Raw genomic sequence first — 12,318 nt, 5'->3', positions numbered from 1 at the left:
AATAAATAATCAGTTTTTTTCCGCTTATCTGAAGAGATATCAACGAACCGGTAGCTCGCAACAATATTTGCTGCAACTTCAAGTTACTCTTATTGGGTCACGATACGTATCAGCGACGTTCAGGTGAGATTATTTCTTTAATATCCTTTAATGTAGATTCTTAATAGCTATAGATAGCTTTTGTTGAATTAATAAAAAATCAGTACCGCAACAAAAAAAAAAAAAAAATTCCATTGCAAATATGTAGTCAAATTGAATATTTTAAATTCTACTTAGTCACGAGTGCCGAAAATCACTTCTATTCACGAGTCATTCCCACGTCTATTAATGACTCATTCATTGGTAATAATTTTCTTCGATGACACCGGTGCCGATTCCCCGAGTGTCTGGAACCTAGTGCCCTCATAAATGCACAAAAGAAGCACTCAAAAAAAAAAAAAAAAAAAAAAAAAAAAGCGGCGAGAAATTTTCACGCGAAACGTCTCCTCTTTCGTGACGAACATAGCAACCTGCCACCAATATATAAAAGAAGCAGTAGGTCACCACTGCACGCTTATAAATCTGTGTTAAAATTAGATAACGGTTTCTTTAGCTATATTCTTTATGACTGACAACACTTCCTTGTGGCTTTGACCGCTGGTTCACCTTAATAATTCATTCAAATAGCTGAAAACATCCACCAGTGACACACCTGCATAAACTTCAGGCATATTCCTAATGCTATAAGAAAATGGGATATATTTATCTGAGACTATAAATTCTAGTGTAGTTATTTGGACCTCATGACTGATATGTTAGATCGAACATAGTTTTGTGCCAAGCTATAAGCATGTCGCATGTATGTCCGTAAACTACTGCGTAAAGTGAACATTGAAAAATTCCTTATCCTAAGTAGATAAAAAGCAGATAATACGATAATACGCAGAACCTTCGATTTGTTTGAATATAAGTATTTTTTCAGAAGCCATAAGAACCTATCGGGTTCTATACTTACAGAGATCGATTCACTGATAGATGAAGAATGCAATTCTTATATTTCTGGCTCTACTCTTATATGCTCCCTAAGATCACCAAATGTGGCGATATGTGTTCTGCGCTAGTTTTTGGCGCGATTGCGTGTTTGTATGGAAACCCTTTTGACGTTGAAAACTCTTTTGCTGGAGTGGTTTAATTGCTCGTTGGTTCGTGCCGTGCGTGTTTTGAAATGGCCTATGTTGCAATGATAGACGTAGTGGTAAGATTTCAGTCGCGTATTTTAGATTATGTGAAAGTAAATTTAGTATTAAAAGGTACGATGTTGGAATGGTTAACGAGTCTTTTGTTCACCGGTGGGTTTATGAGGATCGAAGTATATTTTTGGAATTTCTGTGCGACTTTTAAAACGGAGTCCGAAATTAAAACGGACTTTTAAAACGGAGTCCGAAATATGAGAACTCGGACGAAGAAGGGCGTTTCTGATAGTTCTTGTATGGATTTGCAGTCAAATGCTTACTGGTAAAGTATGTGGCTATTAGCGGAGTTTAAGATTTGGATCGTGGTTTTTGTGTAGTAAGTTAACTTTGGAGGAAATTTTTTATTGTTACTTTCGAAATTTTGAATCGCAGAAAGACATGTGATATAGCAAAATCGTGGCACTTTTGTTCACAGACGTTGTGTGACTGGTGAAATTTTATTAAGGAATGTATTATGGTCAGTGCATTTTATTTTACTGTTTTTATTTTGTAGAACGTTATGTTCTTTTTTTTTTACTATGAATTTCTGTTGTTTTTGTTGTTTTTTGAATTGTTTGTAATTTTAGTTTATTTGGTTGATTTATGCGCAATGCCTAGATTGTGCAATTCGTAGATGTTTTTTTAAGTTTCAAAAGGATGCTGTGTACATGGTATTCTTTGAAATTTATTGTTGTTATGTTAATTTATTAAAGCGAGGTGTGCGTAGTTCGTAGATTCGTTCGTTGCCTAGATTGTGCAATTCGTAGATTTTTTTTAAAGTTAAAACATATTGCTGTGTACATGGATTCTTGCCAAATATTTTTGGTTAGAAACTTTACGTTTTTGCTACCTAAATTTTTTGCTTTTGTTTCGGATTTTTAGCTTAAATTGTGTGTTCAAAACGTGGTTTTTGCACGTGCGAAAACCGCGTTTTTAGAGACATTTTAAAGTTCGAAATGTAGACAAAAAATTTAGATAGTAATATGGCAGCGTGGAGTTTCTCGCCAAAAATTGTTTGGCGAGAAATTTGGCAACCCGAGGGCGCATATAAGAGTAGATCCATATTTCTGTATATGCAGGAAAACAAAATTTAAACACGAAAGCCTAATTAATTAATTAATTAATGCATAATGGACATTAAAACACTCACAAAACTGGTGGGAGATACAAGTATAGTCAAAAATTGTCTAAATAATTTAAAATTTACTCTGCAAAAAAATGTTTTACAGATATTTATGAGAATATTAGCTTAAACTTATCAAGAAATTTTTATCGTATGTGTACTTGCTGTATATATGCACATATAAAACTGTTGTTGAACGATTTCGATCTTTAAATTTCCATGTAGCCAGTAAAGTGTTTACCAACACCTTTTTCTTGGTTTTCTACTGTTTCACACACATTTAAATATACAACTTGAAAAAAATAACATTTTCCCTCCCTAATATATTTAACTGAATTTTTCTGTGTAAATTTACTTAACCCTCCAACCATCAGAGGATTTCACTAAGTAACATAATTAACTGCATGTTTTCAAAACTGCCAGGAGAAAAAGATATTTTCTTGATTTTAATGCCAAAATGTTCCTGCTACTTTATACGTGGATTTGTGTACTTAATACGTTAATTTTTTTGATAAATTTCAAAATGCATTCTTAAAGACGTTACAAAAAATATTCTAGACCAGCGGTTCTCAACCTTTTGACTAACGCGTACCATCGAAACAAAAACTGAAAAACTTTAGTACTACCGCTACGTTTTGCAATAATTATTTTTCAGTTTCTCAATAGAAATATTAAAAAAAAATATATTTTGCCATTTGTAGAACCTATTGGCTATTTATATTAAATTTGCACACACAAAATATATTAGATTAAAAATTGATTACCGTTTTTGCTATCAAAATTTAAGGCCAACTAATTTAATTCTAAAATTTATTCCGAAATTTGGCCCTGTTTAAGAAAGATAATTTTTTTTATGTCTGGTCTTATTTCACTTAGTTTTAACCATAAATTAGAATCCACGTTTAATTCTGTTCTGTATTTATTTTTCAAATATAACATGGAACAAAATACTTGTTCACACAAATAGGTTGCGCAAAAAGGCGAAATTTAATAGCTTTATTTGAAATGCCTTTAAATTCTTTTCTTTTCTTTTCTTTTTTTTTCCTTGTTCAACCAAAAGTTAAGAAGTGTGTTATTTTTGAAATCTTCAATTAGAGTTCGATCATAGGAAATGTCTATCAATTGTTCTTTCTCTTTACGAGATTTTTGAATTTAGTAGCTAAAAATACTTTGCGTACCACCGGTTGAAAATCGCTGACATATACCGCTTCGCCAATCAATACATTTAATTATAATTTACAGGAAAACCAGCACAGGACCATGAGTAACAAAAAATTTCAAAAGGAAGGGAATAAAATAATATAACATCTGGTTGCAAAGATTAGTAAACAACACCAGATCGGCTATGAACAACTAAAATGAATGAAAAAAAATTAAGGAAGAACAAGGTATTCAAACAAAATATAGCACAACACATTCTCATCCCACTCCATTCAATGGATACAGGGAGTGTGTTCAAGATATTAACATTAGTGTTCAGTCCCTGTAATGTTCCTGTTTTTTTTTTTTTTTTTTTTTTTTTTTTTTGTAATGTACATAATAACCTTCATGAATTTTCTTGCTTTATCAAATCTTCGGAACTAAATCTTGCATATTAAAATTTCCATATTTTGCCCTCAATATAGCCGCCCAGTCGGTATAGTGCACAGGGAAGCTAACTGCGATGCCGAAGGGCCTGGGTTCGAATCCCGGAGAGAAGGCATGGTTGTAACTGTCCGTCCCTTCATAGGAAAAGGCGATGGTGGCCTACCTATTAGGTGCCTCCATAATAAAGAGACAACCACATCCGGCCTTGTATAGATTAATAGACTGGGTTACATATGTAATTATTCACAATCTGCCATTGGAAAAAAAAATGTCGCCGTTAAAGTATAGTTCTTAACGAAGTGTCTGGAATCTCCGTAACAATTGCCTACTTCACATAAATCAGTACCCTGGAGTGGAATCTCTTTAAATAAGTGGTAAATCTTTCGAGATTAGTGATTATCTGATTCATGTCCGTATCGTTCGTAATTGTCACCACTAAACATTTCAAATGATTAACATTTCTCTCGGAAGACTCCCATGTATTTTTTCCATTGTGTTATCAAATACTTTTTCATAATAGTAACAGTCTTTCATCTTGATTCTTGCATATTATTGCACTCGATTCGGCTTCTTTGGTCAGTTCATTGGCTCTCTCATTACCACAGATTCCCAAGTGCGTCTTAATATGTAAAGTGCGTCTTCTGAGATCTCTATAACGTTTCTTAATTTCATTTTTATGAGCCACTGAAGGTACGGTGGCTTAGAAAAGAGTTAATCGGCAATACTATTTCTAGACTGTTGTCTATATTGATAAGTTTATACAGGGTGAATCTGCACCAGAGGACAAAACTTTAGGGGGTGATAGAAGGCAGCTATACAAGCACATTCGTCATAGAATGTGTTGTCGGAAAGCGGTGAGAGGTTACAGGATAGTTTTCCACTGTCGTATTTAAAGAATTAACACATGAATGAAAGGAAATACTTCAGAAAACATTTTATTAAGAGAAAGTGCTCGTAAAAATTGTTCAAAAGATCTTCCGCCAGCTGTAATGTAGGCTTCACACCTGCAGGATATTGACTGACGCACATTTGCGAAGACATTCCCGAATACTGCCGGCAACAACGGCGATCCTAGCAACTAGATCCATATGGGTGACTTGAAGTTTAGGCTTTCCGTATGGTCTCACAGGAAAAAGTCCAAACACGAGAGATCTGGTGATCTTAGTGGTCAAGTTACTGCACCACATCGACCCATCCACCGCCATGGGAACTTCGTGGTTCGTATAACCAGCAATCCTCTCGTCAATCCATTGTACAAAATGCCGTTGGGAACGAGGACCCTTTTTGTATCATTTATTTACAATGGCACCTAGCGGCTCATCTTTTGAACTCCGATCATATATTCTATCGCGAATATTGCTCGCATATTTGCATTCTATCACCCCCTAAAGTGTTGTCCTCTTGTTCAGATTCATCCTGTTTAAAAGACCCTTATGCCAAACATAGTCGAAGGCTCTGGCCACGTTCAGCATAATGAAAATTACGGAATGGCTGTGAATCGGCCCTTTGGGAATTTGGGCTATTCTGTAATTTTGGTTTCTCGAGTTGTCTTATTCTAATTAAATTGTATATGCTACCACTTTGGTTTTGCAAGATATTACTTTTTAAAATTTAAAATTAGAAAATTTCCTGTTGTTTATAAAGTTTGACTTTCAGTCTAATTTAAATATTATATGTCTAACTTCATTCGTGTCGCGCCGGAGAAGATTATATCTTGATAACTAATTTCAGACTGTTGCAAGTTTCATCATCATAATTATAAAATCTTTAAATTTCTTAAAATTTTCTTTAAATTTTGTATTAATATATTCTCATTTAATTGTTTTAATTTCAGAGAGCTTCTTTAATTATTTTTGCAGTTCATCTCGATAGAATTCAGAAACGTGTTGATAATTCTTCATGCTGCTCCTTCACAAAGGTATCATTCTGTTTTATTTCATTATTAATTTATTTTTATTTCAGTTTTGTTTTCTGAGTTATAATTAAACTGTTTTTACGTGTTTCAAATTATGATTAAATTGTTTTTAAGTGTTTCAAATGTTTTCCAAGTTAAGATTCAATAATTTTTAATTTGAGCCCTCCTGCTAGAAAATTTGCTTCATTTAGTTGATAAAAGTTCTATATATTTTATCTTTTTAATATGTATAGATGTAAGTAGATAAAATAGATATTTCGTGTTATTCCTTGCGAGCGAACTTGTTATTTACCATTTTTGTTTAAATATGTAAGTTTATTTTCTTTTCTGACTTTTAATGCAACGTTAAAACAGTTCAAACGGAAAAGAATTTGATATGTCAACCGCTCCAAGTACTTTTTATAACGTGGTTTCGCTACTAGAAGCAAAACGTTATAGCGGTGGAATTATGTAATTGTTCTAAAATATATATTTTATAATATTAATTTCCAAATCATTATTTAAACGATAAAACATCATTAACTATTATCATTTACGGGATAAACGCGAATTGTTTTTCAATGTAATATTTCTCAAAGGAAAGTTGTATTAGCAACAATGTATTTTTACATCTGGAGTTGGCAACTGTAAAACGTTAGTTGTTTGAAATTGTTTTAATGACGAGGTGTTAGCATATACCCTCAGGGGCGTAGCTAGAGTTTCCAGCGCCCGGGGACAATTGAAGAATTTGCGCCCCTTTCTGTGTGCCAAGAATATAAAACGTTTGATTAAAAAAATTCGTAGCATGAATTTGGCGCCCCTTGGATGCTGCGCCCGGGGACAGATGTCCCTCCTTGCCCCACCCTAGCTACGCTACTGTATACCCTGTCAAAAATGAAAGCAAAAAGAGTTCTGTTATCACAGTAAGATGTAAAATAACAAATGAATTAATTCAAACACTGTCACCTTTTATTATTACAAAACTAATGCCATCAGTAACACGGAAACAAAACTGGAATTTTCGACAGCTCAAAATGTCCTTTCTGCAGTTTCGGCTTCAGGTTGTGATCACTCCCTTCTTTGTCATGCTTTAATAGAGAAATAATGTCAAACATTATTAGAAGGCTGGGGAATAGCGCAAGATTCTTTTTGTAATATTTTAACATTTCATTATGATTTTGACTGAGTTGTCTATCTGCTTTTGTATTTTAACGTCTAAGAACATATTTCCAAAGTCTTTTAGTGTACCGGTAACTAAATAAATAAACTTGTTCATAAACGCGATGCAAGTAAAATTTTTTTTTTTAATAAAATATTTTATTTCAATTTCTCATATTTATTTTATTTATTTTTTATTTATTTCTTTATTAGCCCAATGGGACAATTTGCCCAGAAGGGCTATTAATTTCGTTTTGGCATTTTGCATCGTCCAGTATAAAACAGCTTTATACTTTTCGAATTGTTGACACCCAATATTAGAGGCCTGCATTATATTTAAAGAAATTAAATAATGAAGAATCTGCATGAATGTATGTATGTTTCTCGCATTGTGAAAAAACAGCGGTAAATAGCGATATCAAATTTTGAATTTGTTTTATTATCTATTTCATAGTTTGTGAAATTTTAACGAATTTTTGATTAACAAACTCAAAAATTTCGAAGCGAGCCATGGCAACACTGTAAGAAAAAAAAATTCATCTCCAGCGTGAGAGACGCTCAGTCGGAAATCCTAAAGATATGCTGTTTTTAAATATTTTGTGATACTGCTGTTGAACTGAATTTTATGGTTTAAGTGCGAAGAACGGGATATTTAATAAAGGTAACATACAAAACGCTAAAAACATGCCCCTTTGGGCGTTAGATAAAATCTGAAAGCTTTCAGACATTTTTAATTTATTTTTTTTATTTCTTTATTTATTTCAGTTTAAAAGCTGCCTTTACGGATCATAGCTTACACCAAAGGGAATTCTGTTCCATCTAGCTCTGGACGCAGAAATAATTTAAATTATCCATCTTTAATTGGATGCCTACCAGTAGGCTGTAGGAATAATTACCAGTTTTTTCGATTAGGTGAAATCAAAATCTCATTTAATTTTTTATTATGGTCTGAATCTTATTGAATTTATTTTATGTTTACTATAGAATTTGCACACTTACATTTTCAGTTTATATAAGCGCAAATCATTGCGTTCTTCAACACAAGGTTCACGGCAATATGAATAAACGAGAGTTGTCATGCTTCGGTTCAGATTTAATTGGTTGAATTCTTGCCTCAGTATCGTTTATTTATGATTCAGCAGTTATGCTTAAAGTTAAGAAATTAACGCTAAGTGACTGGGGTTACCCTCTGACCGGCAGGATCTCATGTATGCGGCCAAGAATATTTTTTGCAATGTCTGCGAGAATGCATATATACATGGATCTTGAAATATGCCCAACAAATTAAAGCAAGCCGCCCAGACGGTATAGCGGTTAGGGAGGTCAACCGTTGAGTTGGCTTCCGACCCAGGTATAGATAGCGGTTAGGAAGCCTATCTGCGATACCGAAAAACCCGGTTTCGAATCCCGGAGAAGGCATGGATGTAAAATTGTCTGTCCCTTCATAGGAGGCAACGGTGGCCGCCTATTGGGTGCCTCCATAATAAAATGACCACTGCTTCTGGCCTTAGGAGTGGCCAATGCCGTTATAGGGAAGTGCCCGCCATTGGGGGGAGGGGAATTAAAGCAATGTATTAAAAGTACATAAATATAGGTATAAAACATTAGGACCAATTTGGCACAGAAATCGAGAAAATACCTCTTTCTCATGGTAGGTTTCAGAAATTGGGGCTTTCTTTATGAAACGGTCATTGAAAAATAATCTGAAACGAACAAGTAAAGTTATATGTAATATACTAATGTCTTGAATTTTTGAAAAGCGAAGTTGTTTCGTGCTGCAGTGCAGTGTAAAACATTTTGTCTAGTGAACATAGAAATGTGAAAGAATCTCTAGAGTCCTAATATTCGTTCTCTTTAATGCATTCGACAGAAGGATGATTACAGATGAAGGACTGTACAGGAAGGATGTCTACGCTTTTGAATTTCATCTGCGTGGATTATATAAAAGTCATACAAATGTCGTTTTATGATACAAGAGACTGGACGCAAAAGTTTCTACGCGCATCTAGAACGATGGGCCCCAAACCGATCTTTCGCCAGCCCGAAATGTGAAAAGGCTATCTCTGGTTCAGATAGACACCGCTTTGGTTCGTCCTCTGTAAGAAAATATATTTCTTTTTTTCGCGGCCAGAAGAATATTTTCCATTCTCTCGGTGGGCATCCGCAGTGACGAAGGCATAGCTTGGAAGTCGGAAAAAACTGCAGTAAAATTTCTTTATAACAACTCCGACTTTAACGATGTGAAGGAGAAATCATGCTGGCTTTGAAGGCGGAGTCAAGTCCGCTGTAGCTTTAATTATCGGCTCGAAATGAAAACGGGAGCTCGTTATAAAAAGAGATTTTACTGTACGACCGTTTGTATCTGCATTTTGTGTATGTATGTATGTGCGAGGAAACGTCCGAACCACATCTCGCGGGCAACACTGCAGAATGCGCCACCTAGGGATAGTCCGTTGCGCCAACACCAAATAGAGTTCATTGTCTTCTACACTTTGTTTTTCGTATCCATGTGACGTTGCTACCAATGATCTCTGCGCAGTGGTTGAGCAATCACGTCTGGACTTATACAAATCACAATGGTCGTTGTTTCAAACACATACATTTTATTTATAGGTTTTAATACTTTGTGAAAACGAACCTATCATCGATGGGTGTTGAAAACGGAAATGGCGTTAAAGTTCCGGCCCGGGATTTTACTAAGCACACTTTCTAAACGATACGAACAACACATTGGTTGAAGTTCAGGTGTCCGCATGTATATAGATATTTTGTATATATATATATATATAGATATATATATCTCCTCTGTTGTATATGTACACGTCCACGGACTATGTATAGCGTGCAGCTGTCCGTCCGTCTGCTCACTCCACAGATCCTGCATCCTTGCTGCTCCGCGGCAGCGAAACCAACACATTTTCTTGTACTCCATTGCTGAGTGTAAGGAGGGAGGATTGCCTGACGGTGGACTAAATCGCTGCTCCACTCTCCAACGGCGCCCTGCAGAAGACAAAAAAAGATCAATTAGTGACATCAAATAGATGTTAAAGCATTGCAAACTTCATTTTGTGCATAATTGAATCATTATCGGCAAAATCGGTTAGCCTATATTTAAGGGTGCCGCTTGTATTATCGCCAAGTTGTTGTTTCATTTATGGTAGCTTGAGTAGTTCATTGTTATCGAAACTCTACTATGACGTAATTGGTTGCGTGATTGCGGTGAATTTGACTGATGGGAAAATATTTGTAAGTGCTTGTTTGTGTGTTGGATGTTGGTTAGGAAGTGTGTTGTTTTTATTTTTTATTTTATTTTATTATTTATTTATTTATTTATTTTTGTTTTGTTTACACGGTAAAATGGCTGAATGTGATAATATTAATTTGAAGTTTCTCTACATAGAACGAAAAGGAAAAAAAGCATTAATTGACTGGTGTGTAAATGAAGGTTTACTTATTAGTCATTATAAGTGTCCTGTTTGTATGAAGGAAATGCATATGGTCGAATGTGAAGTTCGTTCACATGGCTTTGAATGGGTTTGTCGCAAGAAAGGTTCATGCAGAAATGCCGCCGACAGTCCGGTATTACGGTGGGTATTTTTAACTCTTATTTTTGTGAATTTATGCGGCGACGCCAGTATACAGATTCTAGCTCAGATAATTTTAAGAAGTTTCTGTATGCTGTTAAGGAATGCTGAAGACAGGGACATTTCTAAATAAGGTAACTGGATATTTCCTTTGTGTAGTGCTTAGATGCTATAAAATGAATTTCCCCTTTTTTATGTTATTTCATTGTTTGATTTAAAATATAATTTATTGAGATTATATAATTTTGTTTGACTCTAGGGTAGAATTGGCTGCTCCTTTGACTTTTTATGTGAAAATAGATCGATGTGTACATGGACAAAGTCAAGGGAGTGCGCAATGCCGAGTTTGTGCAATTATATGATATTTTTAGTTAAATAGTATTTATCATAAAATTAAAACTGTGTATAATATTGTTGCGCGCGTACGGGTTCGTAATAAACTGAATGCACAAGTCTGATGAAAGTGAGTAAAATTTATTATTATCACAGCAAATAAAACAAAATGCTAAAATTTCCTCAAATATTCGTATAATATTGCAATATTTCACAGTAATTACCTTTTAAACTTATAACCTTTAACTTTTAAACAATAGAACAACTAATTCAAAATAGAGAAAGCTAATCCGTTTTAAACGCGAATTCGCTACAGTAAACAACAACAGTTTCCTAAACAAACTCGTAAAACAACTACTGTTTTTCTCTTTTTATAAGCTTTTTAAATCACGCACGAGCCCATTCTGGTATTTTCTCGATTTTGCCCGAAAAGCAAAAGCGTACATTTACGAGATATCTATTTATTAAAGGCGCGTGCTCCCGCATTTTTAATTTTTCCGGCGTAACTATCTCTTCAAATAAGTCTCGTGCTGCATTGCACAGGGAAATGAAACAATTTAATAACAGTTCTATTAAAAATAGCAAACTAAATAAATCAATACAAAAACCGTAACAATATTGAATTTACAAATCAATCGTATGATAATACGAGGTATTGACGACCTATATTTATTATTTTATTTTATTTAGCATTGTCTAGAATCGAAAAAAAAAATAATAATAATAGTAATAACTGGGAATATAGGACTGGAATGACGAATTTAAATGGGAATGTAAGATTTAATTGGGAATATAGGAATTACTTAAACATTGTTCAGAATGCTCACGTTATTTTAAGAGCAAATGAAAGTTCCGTGAAATATAAAGAAACGAAACAAAAGATGACATCATTTTATGGGCTATATTTGCGGAATTGGAACATTATTTTTGTGCTTCTCTAGATACAAATGTTACGTGATAACTACAACTGTTAATGTTATGTGTTTCCTCTCTCTCTCATATATATAAATACACAAACACAGTAAACAAAAAAAAAAAAAAAAAAAAAAAATCCCATTATTATTTCTTTCTTGTCTTTGTGGCTATGGCCATCCATCCAGCCAGCAGCCAGTACTAATCCTATGCTTATTCCTAATACTAGTTCTAATCCTATTCCTGGGACTAGGATTAGTGTCCATCCAACGGGATAGAAGTAAGCATAGGCAGAAGAATAGTACTTGTACTAGGCATATGCATAGTATTAGGAATAGGCATATTAATAGGAATAGGCATAAGATTAGTTCTAATCCTAAGCCTATTCTAGTACTAGGCATAGTACTAGAATAGTACTAGTTATAACACTATTACTATTCTAGTACTAGTACTAGTTATAACACTAGGCTTATGCGAAGATTAAAAAATTTCAATGATTCAAAAATTGTGATCATT

General features: G+C 34.2%; 1 protein-coding gene across 1 annotated transcript in view; it reads right to left on the bottom strand.

Moving 5' to 3' along the window:
• Positions 1-8,812: 8,812 nt before the first annotated feature.
• Positions 8,813-12,318, bottom strand: part of Mid1 (calcium-permeable channel component Mid1) — a 171,270-nt gene continuing 167,764 nt past the window's right edge. The window contains exon 4 of the mRNA XM_085823206.1: positions 8,813-9,973. The gene's annotated coding sequence lies outside the window, so the exon portion shown is untranslated. The remainder of the gene's footprint in view (positions 9,974-12,318) is intronic.

The sequence above is a fragment of the Stegodyphus dumicola genome, chromosome 9, assembly GCF_044657685.1.
Source record: "Stegodyphus dumicola isolate Sdum_Otavi_A_Nest chromosome 9, ASM4465768v1".
NCBI lineage: Eukaryota > Metazoa > Arthropoda > Arachnida > Araneae > Eresidae > Stegodyphus > Stegodyphus dumicola.
The sequence above is the reverse complement of the archived record's forward strand: the minus strand, read 5'-3'. Positions and strand labels throughout refer to the sequence as shown.